This window comes from Cebus imitator, unplaced genomic scaffold (assembly GCF_001604975.1).
Source record: "Cebus imitator isolate Cc_AM_T3 unplaced genomic scaffold, Cebus_imitator-1.0 Scaffold90, whole genome shotgun sequence".
Lineage (NCBI taxonomy): Eukaryota > Metazoa > Chordata > Mammalia > Primates > Cebidae > Cebus > Cebus imitator.
Window position 1 is genome coordinate 732,644 of NW_016107405.1, and position 11,595 is coordinate 744,238.

The window sequence follows — 11,595 nt, forward strand, 5'->3', positions numbered from 1 at the left end:
TATGTAACAAACTTGCACATGTACCCCTGAACCTAAAATGAAAGTTAGCACTGCTAGAAGGTCAAGTCCAAGCTCTTTAGAATGGAATATAAAGATGCCCTGCACCGGCTCCCAACTGGCTGTAGTAGTGTGGGTAGTAAAAGTATGGGCTCTAGAGCTGGATCACAGGGTAAAACCTTTCTTCTGCTGCCTACTAGGTGTGTGCAACCCGGGCAAGTCTCCTCTCTGCCTTAGTGTTTTATTTCTCATTTTTATTTTTGAGATGGAGTCTCGCTCTGTTGCCCAGGCTGGAGTGCTTTGGCACAGTCTTGGCTAACTACAACCTCCACCTCCAGGGTTCAAGTGATTCTCCTGCCTCAGCCTCCTGAGTAGCTGGGATTATAGGTGCACACCACTACACCCGGTTGATTTTTGTATTTTTAGTACAGATGAGGTTTCACCATGTTGGTCAGGCTGGTCTTGAACTCCTGAACTCAGGTGATCCACCCACCTTTGTTTTCCAAAGTGCTGGGATTACAGGTGTAAGCCACCACGCCCAGCCTGCCTTAGTGTTTTATAACATAAGACTGATAGAATCATCCACCTCCGAGTTAATTCGATGCAAAATAGTTAGAACAAGGTACACAGTAAGCACTCAGATGACACTACTATTGTTTTCATGGTTTCTGTGGCCTTGTTGTTTGCTGCCCAGACTCCTTCCTGTCCCCAACTGACTGCATGCTTTGACCATTGCTCCCAGAACAAGGAAGACTGAAGCAGCCTGCTCCCTGTGGTGCATACTTTTTCTTTTCCTTTGTCTTATTGCCAGCCTGTCAAACACCTATTTATCTTTGGCAACTCAGTTCAAGGGCCACCTTCTGCTTAGAGACTTCCCCAGTTTGCTTTCCTCCTTCCTGTCCTTTGGGTCTCCATGATGCCACATTTGTATTTCTGTCATGGCCACCAACAGTATTTTAAAGTCCTTATTGGTGTCCTGATCTGTTTTCTTTCCCTGAATTTTAGGCTCCTTGAGAACAAATCCCCTACACGTTTGTATCTCCGGTCCCTGGCAGAGAGTCTGACACAAGCCATATAAGCAATGTGTGTGGGTTAATGCTGTGGAGAGAATTCGTTCCAACTTGGGTAGGAATTTCTGCTGTGGATGCTATTTACAAGCAACAGAACCCACTCTTGCTAATTTGAGCTGGGAAGGAACATATTAAGAGAGAGCTCACAGAATTTCCAAGAAGCCAGAGAATAGGGCTTTGGATGTTTTATAGCCAGGAATAAGTTGCAAGTCACATCAGTGGGTTGTGTCGGTGGCGGCCCTCCTGCCATGCTGAGCCAGGACAGGGATTCGCCTTGCCAACATTGAGCATGGGGCACTACCTCCAGACTGGTGCCCCTGCTCCCACTGAAAGCAGAAAGTCTCTTTGGCTACCCTCTGCCATTCTCGCCAGCATGCTATCGCATAGTGCCTGGGTGGTACCTTTTAATTGTATTGCTTTCTCCCAAACTGAAATCTCCCATGGATGCACTTGACGGGTGGAGCCTAGGTCAAAGGCTTCTAGGTAGACTGCAAGGGAAACTAGCATGGGGAAGGCATTTAGTTTAAGAAAGCATGGATTCATAAAGTGGGAGTGCCTAAGTGCAGAAAAAAAGGGCAAAGATGCGGAGCGGCCAGAATATGTGGTGAGAATGACAATAGCAGTGAGAATTGACACCAGTAGCAGCAGTGGTGGTAAAGGGGTGATGGCTGGACAAGGCTGTTATGTGGTGGAGAGGAGAGGAGAGGATTTCGAGGGCAGCAGGAGGGGAACTTCAACGGAGTTGGAGCATGAGATACCTAAGGCTCTCTGTAGAAAAATAAGGGAAACACTTGAGCTTAAGGTTCTAAACCACTGATTTTTTTTGAGATAGAGTCTCACTCTGTTGTCTAGGCTGGAGTGCAGTGGTATGATCTTGGCTCACCACAAACTTTGCCTCCCAGATTCAAGGGATTCTTCTGCTTCAGCCTCCCAAGTAGCTGGGATTACAGGTTCCCGCCACCACACTGGGCTGATTTTCGTATCTTTAGTAGAGACGAGGCTTCACTATGTTGGCCGGGATGGTCTCAAATCAGTGTTGTTCACCAAATGTTCTAGCTCTGTACTGTCTCATATGCTGTGAGCTACACATAGCTATCGAGCACTTGAAATGTGGATAATGTGACTAAGAAACTGTTAAAATTTTATTTTAGGCAATTTGAATGTAAATAGCCCATATAGTCAGGGACTAACTTACTAGATAGTGAAGGTCTAGATAAGTTAATCTGTTTAGAAAGGCAAAAGAGATGACTATATTTGTAAAATTTAAAAACATATTTTAGGCTGGTCGTGGTGGCTCACATCTGTAATCCCAGCACTTGGGAAAGCTGAGACCAGTGGATCACTTGAGGTCAGGAGTTTGAGACCAGTCTGGGAAATGTGGTGAAATCCCTTCTCAACTAAAAAAATACAAAAATTAACTGGGCATGGGTTCTTTCACCTGTAATCCCAGCTACTGGAGAGGCTGAGGCATGAGAATAACTTGAACCCAGGAGACAGAGGTTGCAGTGAGCTGAGATTACACCACTGCACTCCAGCATGCGCAACAGAGCAAGACTCCATCTCAAAAAAAGAAAACAAAGAAAAAACACAACAAAACAAAACATATTTTAAAATATGTCATTGACTGGCATATAACCGAGTGTAGTTTGTTGGCAAAAAGCCACTTTTTAATTGATAGAAATATTTTGGGGCATGATGATTTAGCAACAAATGCATAAAAAGTGAGATAGTGAATTTAATTCCTTTCTTTTTTAGATGGAGTCTTGCTCTTTTGCCCAGGCTTGAGTGCAGTGGTGCAATCTTGGCTCACCGTAACCTCTGCTTCCTGGGGTCAAGCAATCTTCTCACCTCAGCCTCTGAAGTAGCCAGAACTACAGGTGTGGGGCCACCACATCCAGCTAATTTTGTGTCTTTAGTAGAGATGGGGTTTTACCATGTTGGCCAGGCTGGTTTCAAACTCGTGACCTCAGGTGATCCACCCAACTCGGCCTCCCAAGGTGCTGGATTACAGATGTGAGCCACTGTGCCAGGCCATGAATTTAATTATTTATAGTGATTCTGCACTTTAAAGTTTGTTAAACTAAAGATCTTAAAACTAGAGTTTGCAGTAACAATATTTTCCAACAAAGACATTTTGGAAAGCATTTATTTGTCAACAAAAGAAAAATGACCAAATGTTTGGGACAGTGGTCTTTGAACCACACATCACAGTCACTGTGGCAGGATTATAATAATATAGATTGCAGGGTCTCACTTTTAGTGCTTCTGATTCTGTAAGTCTGTGGGGAGCTGAGAATGAACAGTTCTCCCAAGTTCTCAGGTGATGCTCATACTGTTGGTTTGGGGATCATATTCCAACAACCCCTGACTTAAAGAAATGTTCTTTTAAAATTTAAGTTTTTCCTTTAAGGACATCTCAGAATCTTTCAACTGTAAATATTGCTCTGGTCCTCTGAAACTCCCAGAGGGAGCGGTATAAGAGCAATATCCCACATTGATTGGAACATAAAACCCTTTCCCTTAGGGTAAACCAAGGACTATAACTGGAGAGACACAATTCTATTCATAGAATAGAATTGAATATAACATAAAGCTATCAATTGATTTCAACACACAGCTTAGTTTCCCTATTCTTCCATTTCCTTGCCATAGGCTCAGTTCTCAGCTGCTTTCTCTTTTCTATCTACCCTCTTCTCATACCTGAGCTCATGGGGCCATGACTTTAAATGCAGATGATGCCCCATTTGACGTCTCCTGCAATGTCTCCTCTGAACTCCACATAGTGCATTCACTGCGAACTTAAGCATTTTCCTCTCAAACTGAAAGTATCCTGAACTGAACTCTTGTTAATAACTCCCCCGACCAAATCTGATTCCTCTCCCGGTTTTCCCTACTCAGGAAATGGCATCACCACCCACCATCTGGATTGTCATTAAATCCATTGGCAGTAGGTGTCATTTCTGCCAAAAAAAAAATAATAATAATAATGAGTTTAAGAATGTATGTGTTGGGTGTGATTCTGTTCTGCATGGTTGTTCCCTGGAGCAGTAGTCGTTTGTCTCTGTTTGCCTTCTCTCCCATCTAAGTGCGTGCTGCCACTCCATGGAAGAGTCGATGAACATAGATGTGAACCCCTTGAAACCCCGAGAACTATCTTTTCAACTGTGAACTAAAGGCTGACACACATGATCACTTTAAGGTGAATGATGATGAAAATGAGCACCAGTTATCTTTAAGAATGGTCAATTTAGGGGCTGGTGCAAAGGATGAATTGTACATTGTTAAAGCAGAAGCAATGAATTACAAAGGCAGTCCAATTAAAGTAACACTAGCAACTTTGAAAATGTCTGTACAGGCAACAGTTTCTCTTGGGGGATTTGAAATAACACCACCTGTGATCTTACAATTGAAGTGTGGTTCAGGGCCAGTGCCTATTGGTGGATAGCACTTAGTAGCTGTGGAAGAAGATGCAGAGTCAGAAGATGAAGAGGTGGATGTGAAACTCTTAAGTATATCTGGGAAGTGATCTGCTCCTGTACGTGGTAGCAGGGTTCCATGGAAAAAAGTAAAACCTACTGCTGTGAAGATGATGATGATGATGAAGATGATGAGGAAACTGAAGAAAAAGCTCCAGTGAAAAAATCTGTATAAGATATACCAGCCAAAAATGTACAAAAATAAAACCAGAATGGAAAAGACTTAAAACCACTAACACCCAGATCAAAAGGTCAAGAATCCTTCAAAAAACAGGAAAAAAAAAAAAAACAACTCTCTTAAAACACCACAAGTAACTAGTCCTGTAGAAGACATGAAAGCAAAATGCAAGCAAGTATAGAACAAGGTGGTTCCCTTCCTAAAGTGGAAGCTAAGTTCATCGGTTATGTGAAGAATTGCTTCCAGATAACTGACCAGGAGGGTACTCAAGTTCTCTGGCAGTGGAGGAAGTCTCTTTAAAAAAGAGTTTAAACAATTTGTTAAAACATTTTCATCTTGTTTCATTTCTGTAACAGTTGATAATCTGGTTGTCCCCTCTGTAATGCGAGTAAGAACTTTCCCTAGTGTGTTTAATAAATGTTGTTCATGTTCCATTGCCAAGAATATGTTGTCCAAAATGCCTATTTGGTTTTTAAAGATGGAACCCCACTTTTTGGTTTTAAGTATGTATGAAATGTTGTGATAGGATATAATAGTAGCAGTGCTCAGATGTGGAAATGATGGGGAGACAAGTGAAATAAACTCAGTACTTTAATAAAGTAAGCAAAGAGTATATGTGTTTACACTTAAACCTGATCGCAACGATAATACATGTATGCGTGCATGTGCATGTGTGTATGTATACATACATAAATATGTCTCCTTTTATCCATCTATGATACCACATGCTAGATCAAGACATGAGTCATCTTTGATATATCATCACATTCTTTAAAAAATGGATGGCTCCTATTTCCCCAGGTCATGCCTTCATGGAGGTTACTATGAGGTCATAAGGTAAGCAAGAAAAAATATATTTCTCTACCTCTGTTCCTGTCTGTAATTGCGGAAATGGAGATGGCTCTCAGATCTCTCCAGCTGGCTCAGAGAGCCCCTGAGGTGCCTCACATGAGCTTAGGAGCTAGCACTCTCTCCAGACTGCCCTCTCTTCCTCCCTCTGTCACTCTCTCCTGCATCTCCCCGATTCCAGAAGGAGGCAGGTCCGGCTTCATGTCCAGCCTGCTGTATCCCCTCTGCTCTGATGAACTCCACATTCCCCGGAAGGGAGAAGGGATGATTAACTCCTTCATATTCTGTTACACAGGCCAATTCTGTTACACAGGTATTGCTTTTAATGCTCTATCCCTGACTGAAACTTTACTGAAAGAAATATTTTTACATTTTGTGTATTCCAGGCTCTTTTTCTGTGACACAGGCAAACAACTGTCCCTAAATCTCCTCTTCCTTCCTGCATGGTCTTAGTGCTCTTGGACCAAGTTTGTGTAATTTCATTATCCTTTCTTTTAGGAAGACTTTTAAGAAGTGGTTTCCTATTCCTCATGCAAACAGAACTGGGTAAGTTCTGCCCCACTGGCCTTTCTTGTTTCCTTCCTGCAGTGAACCCAACCTCTTGCTTCCTATGCATTCTGCCTCCCATACTGGCATATACTTTTGTGTTTGTGTATGTACATGTGTGTGTTTATATATAAGTTATATGTCTACTTATTTCCACTACTCTGTAGGTTCTTCTTTCTGTAGTGGCCTGACTTGTTCTTGGTGACCATCAAAAGCAGCGTATAGGGGTCAGAGAAGTAGATTTTCTCCTTCCAACTATGTTGGAAATCAAAAAAATGATTATATTCCTGAATATAGGTTCCTTAAACTCAATTGACCTTATTCACATTATAGAAAAGATCTAAATTGCAACCTGAGCTTCAGAGGAGCATATCATCAAAGGGTAGGACTTTCCACCTGTCCACCCCTCAATTGTGCTGTTTCTGTCAGTGCCAACTTTCCCTCAGTGTTCAGGGCACACAGGGGCTGCAGACACTATTGGGAGTCATGACAGTGTAATCACAGTTTAGCACAAGCACTGCCTTGATTACTCATCAGAAAGCTGATGGGCAGATGGAGGCTCTCTTTAGGCCTTCACTTATTAGCAGTTTATCATGTAGCATAATCTCACTTCAGCAACATGATGCAGTTATGGAGATATAATTTAAAAATCAATACACAAAGAAGGAAGGATTTGTGAGTTAAATGCGGCATTTAATTTTTCAAATGTAAAATAGCCCAAACATAAAGTACACATTTAAAGGGAAACCAAGCCTGTGGTCAGTTGTTCCTCTTCGTAGCCCAGTCCCCAATAAATACATAATTTAGAGATTAAATAATTTAGAGATTTATTTTGGACCCTATGTCAGCTTAATTCCAAGTCATTCATGTCATTGGATGAATCTAGTTTTCCCTTGAGATGTTATAAAAAGTTTTAAAATCCTATACTAGAAAGGTAGTTTTAAAAAAAGGAAACTCAATTGACCTTATTCACATTAAGGAACAGATCGAAGCTGCAGCCTGAGCTTGAGCATCCTGTCATTGCAGCACAGCACTTTCCCGTGTCCACATCTCAGCCACGTTGTTTCCATCCGTGCCAACCTTCCCTCGTCACTCTGGGCACACAGGGGCTGTAGGACTCTCAGGAGTCGCACACGGCAACAGTGCTACATTGCCTAAGCGAGATGTTTAAAGAAAGGAAAATTCTTAGCTCCGGGGGGGGGGGGGCGTGGGCAAAAGGGTGAGATATTGAGCCAAAAAGGCCATTCCTGACTTGCATTTCCTGAGAATTCTGAATTCCTGCTTCAGTGCCTTCACATATGTACCAACTGTGTCAACATTAGCTTTCTATTTTTCTCTCCAGAGCAATAGTTTCCAAATTTGGCTGTACAACAGAATCACCTGGGGTGCCTATTAAAAACATAGATTCTTAATCCATTTGGAGGGCATCAGATTTAGTAGGTCTAGGGAAGAGGGTAAGACCGACTCATCCTCAGAGAAGTTCACAGTGCTTTGAATTTACTTGTCTCAGGGATTTTTGCCTAGGAAAAAACAGAAGCTTTTGCGTGAAAACTGAAATTCACTGAGTGGCAGCTGCTGTAAGATGACTCTGGCCCCAGTACAATTTCTTATAAAGTATTTGGAACAGCTTTTCATTTTATCGCAATTTTCTTTTACCTTTCTCTTTAAATTATTTATTCAAAATCTTATTGCTTGCCTGGCAAATATTTGTTAGGACACCATGTACCCCCACAAATATACTCATTATGATACTATTCTTAATTATTAACTGATTCCAAATAGAATCCTTCAGTAAGCATTGCTTTTGGCCAGTATCGTGTACTGCTTTCAGAATTATATCAGTTATTCAAAGAAGTATTCATAGGGCCCAGTGCAGTCGCTTATGCCTGCAATCTCAGCACTTTGGGAGGCTGAGACAGGAGGATAACTCGAAGACAGGAGTTTGAGACCAGCCTGGCCAACATGGTGAAACCCAGTCTCTGCTAAAAATACGAAAATTAGCTGGGCGTGGTGGTGCATGCCTGTAATCTGGCTACTCAGGAGGCTGTGGCAAGAGAATTACTTGAACCCCGGAGGTGGAGGTTGCAGTGAGCTGGGTTTGTGCCACTGCACTGCAGCCTGGGAGACAGAGCAAGACTCTGCCTCAAAAACAAAACAAAAACAAAAACAAAAAAAACACCAACAACCAAACAAAAAACAAAGACGTATTCATAGTCCATTTGGCTATAATTTACAATATGGTGTATTTATTCCATTTAAATTTCACATGTGGTCTGTGTAATATAATGGTATTTCAAATATGTTGTATATATGGATGCTTCTATTTATAAGTGGGTAAAAACATCAGCCATTTCCTTGCTGAAAGTGTCATGTAAAGTAAAAATGTAATCTTCACCCTCATATTAGCATTTTAAGAAATGGGTTGGTAATCAGAATTATTTAAATAGTAGATGCAAACTAAACTATGCATATTATTATAAACATTTTTTCGATTTGAATGTTCAAAACCTACAAGTTCTCATTGTATCTTACCAAAGGGTGATAGAGGAGACATAATTACCTAACTTGAATAAATCCATTTTTTGCAGTGTAATAGCTCTCTGATACTAAATTCAGCATTCAAGTCAAGGTCTAATATTATTAAATTTGAAATGGTTGTGAGTATGTCTCAACTTTACCTTTGTACCCTGATCGTTTTTATTCACTAAGAGACTGCTCTCTATCCTTTGCCGGGCTCAGATCTCTGCTGGGTGGGCAATTGCATGGAGTGGCTGGTAGCAGCCAAGGATTATGGATTCACAAAAGAGTGAATACCGAGGAATAGAAATTACTTACCTCACCCTTGATTTCCTTACAAACCATTGATCAAATTTTACCCAAAACTTTTGATTTATTGCAGTTAAACATCTCTCCTTGCTCTCTATCTCCCTTTTTTAAAGAATATGGCTGTTTTTCATGTATTTTTTTCTTTAAAGTTTGGTTGTCTATGGGATCAGGATTTTCTTACAGGAGACAGTTTTTGTCACTGGAAACAATTTTTACCTAAAGGCAGTTCTTGTTCTAGGAAGCATTGTGTACATAAAGTAGAAGAAGTAGACTTCTTTTGGGTGCCTGCTCAGCTCACTATAACCACCACATCTCTACCTTAATTTGGGACTCTTTCTTGACCCACAGGGATAGGCCTCCGATAGCCATGTTTATATGTACAGCCTTGAATACCTTCCCCAGCCATGGGTGTTGACACTTGATCCAAGCTGAATCCACGATAGTCTCTTTCCTCAGTAAGTAAAGTTAGGATTCAGACACAGCTAAGTTAGTCTCTGGGTCACTATCATCGTAATGTGTCATTTAGCTCTGGGAACTATAATGCTGCAAAACATCCACAAATCTCAGGATCACATGACTATCATTGTTTATTTACACTTATGCATCTGTGCTTGCCAAGGATTTTGGCTGATCTAGTTTGGGCCCAGCTGAGCAGCTCTATTCTGTGTGCCTTTTCTCCTCACCCTGGCACTAGTGTCTTAGGCTTTGCAAGTTCTTATGGCAATGCCTAAAATACAAGGATACCAGTGGAAACGTAGCAGACCTCATGGAGGCTAGGCTTGGAATTGGCTCTCTCACTTCTGCCCCATTCTGTTGGCCAGATAAGTCAATGACTGACCTGAAAGCACTGTGCCCCATGATGGAACTGCAGTTAAATGGCATATGGCATGGATATGGACTGAAGGGATGAGTGGTGGGTGGGGAGAAGAATCAAAGCCAGTGATACAGTATATTATGCATGTGAACTTGGGTTAACCTGTGAGTGGCCACATTCCTCCATGTAGACGACAAAATAGGGAGAGTGCATCTGTCTTGAAAAACACTGACATAGATACTTAAAAGCAGAAAGGAGGGATAGAGAGTCCTGATGACTTTCCTATTTCTGGTTCTAGGTCTTTCCTGAGTCTTGGCTACATCTCTATTCTTGGTTCCTGTGCAAGATCTCTGAGTCCTTTTAATAAATCCACTCTGTGTGAATACTAAAAGGAAAATGGAAAGGAGGGCAAATGGAATTAGCTGATTTTCCTCATGAGGAATCACAGTACTAACAAGAGCTCAGATTAGCCATAGCTGTGTGTGTGGCCAGGTGGGAGATATAGGAACTGTAAGCAGGTAAGCAGAGGGCATTTTTCCCAAATGCGTTTCTTTAAAATTTTTTAATTGATAAGTAAAAGTAGTATATATTTATGGTATGCACCAAGATGTTTTGATATATGTATAACTTGTGCCAAATGCATTTCTAAAATTAGAAATCAGGAGCTTGAACAACTTCCAACTAAACAAACTCAGTTGGAACAAGCTCTGGATGGTGCCCATAAGAAAGTTTTAGACTATCTTTCACCATTAATAAACTCCAGTCTTTGCAGGAAGTCTTTAAACTTCCATTGGGTACCTTTTGTCAACAGGAAAGTAAATAGAATGCAAAGCTTTATTGGTCAAGTGGAAGAAGAGAACACTTTATTCTAATATGTGGTATGTTACACATGATTGATGACCTCCAAATTCATATCTCCAGTCAGTTCTGACTTCTGCTATAAGCTCTGGATTTGCATATTGGATGGGAGATGGGAGATTAGTAGGTCTTGTTTTCCAGGTGCTGGTCAGGACCCCAGTCACGAGGCTGCTGATCAAAACAGGATGCAGTAAAGAAACTGGCTGAAACTAGCTAAAACCAAGATGGCAACAAAAACAATCTCTGATAGCCCTCATTGCTCATTAGACACTAATTATAATGCATTAGCATGCTAAAAGATAATCTCACCAGCACCAGCACTATGATAATTTACAAATACCACGGCAATGATCAGAAGTTACCTTATATGGTTTAAAAGGTAGAGAAACCCTCTGTTCAAGGAACTCCCCATCCCTTTTCTAGAAAATTCATAAATAGCCTGCCCCTTATTTAGCTATAATTAAGGAGTAGCTATAAATATAGCTAGCCAGCAGTCCATGAGTGCTGCTCTGCCTATGGGTCAGCTCTTCTCTGTCTGTGGAGCAGCCATAATAAACTTGCTCTAATAAAATTACTTTGCTTTCACTTTGTCAGTTCACTCTTAAATTCTTTCCTGTGCAAAGCCAAGAACCATCCTAGCTGAGCCCTAATTTTGGGGTTTGCCTGCATCGCAACTGTCTGTGACATCCCTATTTGAATGTCTAATGGGCATGTCAGACTTAAAATATCGTAAGCAAAGCTCCTGGCCCCCCATTCCCCTAAACTTAGGTAGGAGGTCTTACTAAATTATCTTCTCTAAAGCAACTGACCTGCTCTCCTCCCTGCCAATTTCCTTAACCTTTATTTTTCTTCCCAGTACTTATTGCTGCTTGAGGTTACATATTTATCATTTACTTGTTTGTTTAATGTAAAAATGCACAAATACAGGGACTGCCATTTGTGTTGCTGTATTCTCAGCCTCTAGAAAAAAGCCTGACACAC

At 41.2% G+C, this 11,595-nt stretch overlaps 1 pseudogene; it reads left to right on the forward strand.

Moving 5' to 3' along the window:
• The first annotated feature begins 4,169 nt into the window (after positions 1–4,169).
• On the forward strand, positions 4,170–5,021 carry LOC108308951 (annotated as a pseudogene).
• Positions 5,022–11,595: the final 6,574 nt, after the last annotated feature.